Here is a 6,134-nt window from a genome sequence, read left to right on the forward strand (position 1 = left end):
CAGAGGGCAGGCCACGGGGAGGGGGATGCAGAGGGACAGGCCAGGGGGAGGGGGATGCAGAGGGCAGGCCAGGGGGAGAGGGGGCTGCAGAGCTGAGGGAGGAGGGGTGCAGTTAGAGTGATGGGAGTGAGAAGGGACAGGAGGGGTCAGCTCAGCCCAAAGGACAGTGGGGAGTGGAAGGCACATGGTTCAGAGGAACAGGAGGACCAGGGTCAGGCAAGATGGTGACAGCAGCGACCAGCTACAGAATAGGCCAGCCGGGCTCTGCTGACTCAGGCCGGGGAGCAGTGGGAAAGGGGTCGGTGAGGGGGAATCACAGGAGGAAGAGAGGGGCCATCTCTCCCACAAAAAGATCCTGGAGCAGCACCGATAAGAGTTCGGTGCTGGGGACAATCACCCCAGGAATTGGAGGAAGGCGGAGGCTGCCACACAGGCTGAACCCAGGATGATGTGAGGTCAGGAGGACTAGCCTGGGGACTTGGCATCGAGAGGAAGGCAGAGAAAAATCCATCCATCCTGCCGAAGTCCAGTGCCTGCCAGGGTCGAGTGCCCGTGACGTGCTGAGACTTACGAGGCTGCAGAGTCTGGAAACTGACACGCCCACCGTGGCCAGGCTTACCCATGCCAGGCCAGCACAAGGTCTGCAGCACCAAACACCAAACGGAGAACTACATGAATGATTTCATTACATCCCAGTTTTCCAACAGGCCTTGGCTAATTCTGAAAATGCCTCTCATGCACGATGTAAGGGTTAGGGTGTGATTTAGGAGACCAGCCTTTTCAGGAGAATTCGATTATGAGCGAGACGGGAGACCCACTTCAAGCTTAGAAGACGGTGTTTTCTAAAGGTTCACACCTCCCACAAAACGAGATCCCTCCCAGCTCCAAGATTTGTATTTTTAAATTCATTTCAGAGAGAGCGAGAGAGAAAGAAAGCATCGAATTGCTGTTCCACTTATTTATGCATTCATTGGTGATTCATGTTTGTGCCCCGACTGGGGATCAAACCGGCAACCGTGGCTTATTGGATCAACACTCTAATCAACTGAGCTACCTGGCCAGGGCTTCAGAGATCTGTATTTTTATGCCCCGAGTCCTTGCCATAGCAGTCACTATAACTGACCATATATATATCAAGAATCCAGGAAGATAAAGTAAAACAGGCTTTTATATTTTTCATACCATTCTAGCTTTGCAATTTTTCTTCATAATAATGAACTGATGTATGTAGGAATTTTCTTTGTGGCAACAGCAATGAGCCCTCAGTACATAAATCCCTCATCACTGTAACCTGGCTCTGCTGGGCAGTAAATCTCTTATTTATGTTTTTCACAACCATAATATTTAACAGTGCTGTTTTCATGAGTACGTGCGCCAGGATTAAAGAATGTTAAACATTCTGAATTTATAAAAACAAATGAAGTGTATTTACATTACAAAAAGATTTACTGCAGGGTTCTTTTAACTGATAAGCTCCTCTGGCAGGCGCACTGAAATAACATAATCTACAACGCATCCGAGTCAAACTCTTTGGTCAAGAACACATCTACTGCGCCAAGCAAAGCAGCACACAGCAACCCCAAACCACACTCAGCGTCAGTGCCGACAATGCGGTCATCCATCTGATTGCCTCGGTCACTGGCCCTCCTTCCTCCAAGTCCACCATGAAGGGACATCCAAACTCCTGGACAGCATCTGAGAAGCTCTGTGCCACGTGCGGGGTACATAACAACTTAATTAACACTGGGTGTGAAAAGACATCGTGGAAAAGCTTAATGGTACCTCTACCCCCTACCATTGGAGTCAGAACCTATAATTAATGTCTCTTAAAAAAACTTATTTTTCAATAACAGTTGACATACAATGTTGTATTAGTTTTGGGTGTACAACATTGTGACTAGACATTTACATACCTTACAAAGTGATCACCCCAGTAAGTCTAGTGCCCACCTGGCACCATACGTAGGTATTACAGTATTATTGACTGTATATTCCCTATGCTGTACTTTGCATCCCTGTGACTATTTTATAACTGGCAATCTGTGCTCTACAATAAATGTTTTAAAATACGATCTCATTTAATCCTCACAACAAACCCTCTGAGTGGGCATCACCTCCATCCCACAGATGAGAATTAGGACCCAGAGAAGGCACAGGGTCCTGCACTTCAGAATAAAAGGACACGATTTCAAATATTTGTTCCCATCGGTGCTCTTGCATGTCTGAATTCTGAGCCTCAGTCTTTTCAGTAATGACGTGGGGGAAATGCCGCCCTTCAGGATCTGTGAGGATGAAAGCACGGGGAGTTGGAAAGGGCTCTGCTAGTTCACGTTATTATAAAACAATGTTAAGTCCTCTCATTGGGAAATCACAACTTTGGCTGGAAATCTGGAATTGGGGAATTTTCATCACACTCCTGACTGCAGCATACCGTCCGTGGGGCTCTGGAAACACAAGTCAAGTTCCCGGACTCAATGGAATGGACTCTCTGGGAGAAAACATCACATGTGCACGTTACACACCAATTACAGGTACTGCGCTTGCCACCGATGCGCCAAATCGTTAGTAACCGAGTCTGTACCAATGCTGCGGAGATGTACAGAGAAAGCTTAGACTTCAAAGCCAGATTCAAGCACGGTCACCTCAATGAAGCCCAGCTCCCTTCCCCCGAAATGACTACACCTGCTTCGTGCCCCTCACATCTCAGACGTGCACTTTATCCGTATTTATCTACCTTTTGTTTTCCGCATTTATCTCTTTCTCACTGGCCTGTAGGCCTCATGAGATCAATAAACATTGGTTGAATGGATTTGTTTTGATTAAGTTACAATAGAAAAAAAGAATGAGATTGATGAAGATGTAATAAGGAAAGGCATCCAAGACAAAGACACATTGTTAAGCAAAAAGAACAAGGTGTGTGTGTGTGTGTGTGTGTGTGTATACACATCCACACCTGCTGTTCATAAGAAATGTCTGGAATAGTACACAGGTTTCAGTGGATACCCAGAGACAGAAAAGAGGGTCAGCAAGAGAAAGAAAAGACTTACCCTCTCACTTCCAGCCTTCTGTAAAATGTGAAGTTGTTAATTTGGCACATATGTTTATATTTTTAAAAATTATTCAATTGTGATAAAACAACAACAACAACAACAAAACTCCATCATTTTGTGAATGAGCATCCTCTTCTAGGGAAAAACCCAAATGTCAATATTAAATCCAAGCATAACTTACGTTCTCTGGTGACAAACAGAACCAAAGCCATTTTCAAGTGTTTCCACAACTAAGATACTCTAAACACGGTACAGAATCATCTGAGTAGAAGTCATACCAGTTTTTTATTGAGATATTGCAATGCTTTTTATAGCACTCTTAGGAAATTAATAACAACTATTTCTACATTAAAAATTTATCCTTCTGCATAAACATGGTCACTCTTAGGGAGGAGACATAATAGTGCTGGATGGACACGCTCTGAAATCTGACTGACTTGAGCTGACATTGACTCTCGCGAGTTGTAACCTCGGGCAAATTCCTCAACCTGTGTAGGCCTCGGTTTCCTCATTGGTAAAGTGGGAGCGATGCTGACAAAACCACACACCAGACTGTTCTAGCTGGTTACATGGACAAACATGGCTCACTTCTATAACAATCACCTATGACCTAAGGAACAGACCAACATAGGTGGCAGCCACTTCAAGCAAACCATGAGAATTACAGGTCCTGGCCTTGCCACCGATGAGTCAAATCTTCAGGAAGTGAATCTTCAGCAGTGCTGTGGAGGTGTACAGAGAAAACTGAAAGCCTGTATGTTGTTAGTTCCACCTGCAGACACCTGAGTAGGGAGGGTGGGCAAGAAAGGCCACGCTGCGCACAACCATGGTGCAACCTACGCTCGAAACATGCACCGTCCAAAGGCACTGAGACCTCATCAAGGGACTAGCCAGCAGAGGTCCTGCCACCTGGAGCTTAGGAAGCAGCCAGCACAGTGCTGGCCTCCTACTCCACCTACCCTGAATCACAGACCATAAGTCTAACACATGAGTCACAGGCACATATGTCAAGGGGTATATTTTTGTCAACTAATCAGATTAACTTTTTTTTTTCTTTTAAAATATATACATATAGCCCAGTCGGTGTGGCTCAGTGGTTGAGCGTTGACCCATGAACCAAGAGAGGTCATGGTTCAAATCAGATAAGGGCAGCCCGGATTGCGGGCTGGATCCCAGGTAGGGGATTTGCAGGAGGCAGCTGATCGACATTGCTGTTTCTCTCTCGTTGATGTTTCTCTCTCTCTCCCTCTCCTTCCTATCTCTAAAAAATCAATAAAAACGTATTTTAAAAAATATATAGCAACCATCTATTTAGAAGTTATACTGGTTTTTCTTTGACAATCGCCATGTAAGGTCTCCTTTAAAATGTATTTAGTGTAATCGCATTAGTGTCAAATGCATTAAGTGCAAAAGTGACTAAAGATTAAGAAACACTGCCATAAACCAGTAACTGCAGATTCTGCTCCTGATAACGGCACCAAAGAATGTGCACTAGATGGCACAGCGGCCACCACCCTCATCTGCCACCCACAGCAGTGGGCCCGGCTGGGTAAGACTTTCGTCTGGGTCAACTTCACGATTCCATTTCTAGCATCTTTTCTAAATGTGCTTTTTATTACTTGTACCATATTTTATTACCGTTATTTTTGAATATACTTTCATTGATTTTAGAGAGGAATAGAGAGGAACCATTTATGGCTGGACCATTTAAAATTTAGTAATTGTAACACTTGACCTTTATATATTTCAGTATTCTCCTACATAACCAAAATATGAATGTCACATTCAGGAAATTTAATACCAATATAAAACTATTATTTAACAGATAGTCCACATTTAAATCTATTTTTCCAAAAATTAGGCCTTGTATTTGGTTGTCATATCCATTTAGTCTCTTAATCTAGAAAAATTCCCTTTTTCATGACATTAACATTTTAAAAAATATATGTTTTTATTGATTTCAGAGAGGAAAGGAGAGGGAGAGAGAGATAGAAACATCAATGATGAGAGAGAATCATGGATGGGCTGCCTCCTGCACGCCCCCACTGGGGATCGAGCCAGCAACCCGGGCATGTGCCCTGACCAGGGATGGAACGGTGACCTCCTGGTTCATAGGTTGACGCTCAACCACTAAGCCACCGCGGCCAGGCAAGATGATGACATTTTTGAAGAATCCAGACCAATTACTTCATAGAATATTCCTAATTTTGGATATGCCCGATTGTTTCCTTATGAACTGATTTAGGTTAGACATTTTTGGCAGGAATACTGCATAGGGGGGTTGTGTCCTCCTCAGTGCGTCATGCCAGAACCCTGTTATTACACCAGAACGTCTGTCAGTCTCATCAGTGGTGATGGTAAGGTGAGGTGTTCACTGTGGGGCTTGACTTGGGTGATGACTACCAGACCCTTTCATTATAAACATGTCTTCCCTTTGCAATTAAGGTGACTGAGTCGTGTAAATACCAGGTTTCCCCAATACCCTTGCACCCAAAGCTTTTAGCATTCATCCATGATCTTTTGCCTGGTATTGTATTCTATCCCTTTTGAGACTTAGCTGCATTCATGTGACTAACCACTACTCTCAATTTTATTCCACAGAGTGAGAGCAACTGGGGTTTCAACCCTGGCTGCACAATGGAATCGTTGGTATGGCTGGGGTGGGACCTGGACAATCCCATTTTAAAATCCCCCCGGTGACGGATCCTGATGAAAAGTAAGGGTTGGTAATCCCCGGGGCAGAGGAACCTTGCAACAGTTTCATTTTGCAAATAGGAAACTGAGGCCCGAGGAGGTTAAGCGAGCGGCCAGTGGCACAGAACTTAATGGCATAGTTAAGATTTTTTTTTACTTCATTGTAATAGGCCATTCTTTCTGTATACTATTCGAAGAATAAAACCAGAGAAATGAGTAACTTTGTACAGTGTTAGAGCTGACCACAGCCTGAAGTGCATATTTCTGTTTCGAAGGTGAATTCTGCCTTTCTTCACCAGACCTCTGCAGAGGAGGGAGGTCTCAGAGCTCCCTGCGACAGCTCCAGCCCGGGCCCGGGGCCGAGCCGGATGTCCAGGGAGCCCAGCGATC

General features: G+C 44.7%; 1 protein-coding gene across 1 annotated transcript in view; it reads right to left on the minus strand.

Annotated features, from left to right (window-relative positions):
* DSCR3 (Down syndrome critical region 3) overlaps positions 1-6,134 on the minus strand; it is a 24,632-nt gene that overhangs the window by 18,104 nt on the left and 394 nt on the right. The window lies entirely within an intron of this gene.

Source organism: Myotis brandtii, unplaced genomic scaffold (genome assembly GCF_000412655.1).
Source record: "Myotis brandtii unplaced genomic scaffold, ASM41265v1 scaffold147, whole genome shotgun sequence".
NCBI classification, from domain to species: Eukaryota; Metazoa; Chordata; class Mammalia; order Chiroptera; family Vespertilionidae; genus Myotis; species Myotis brandtii.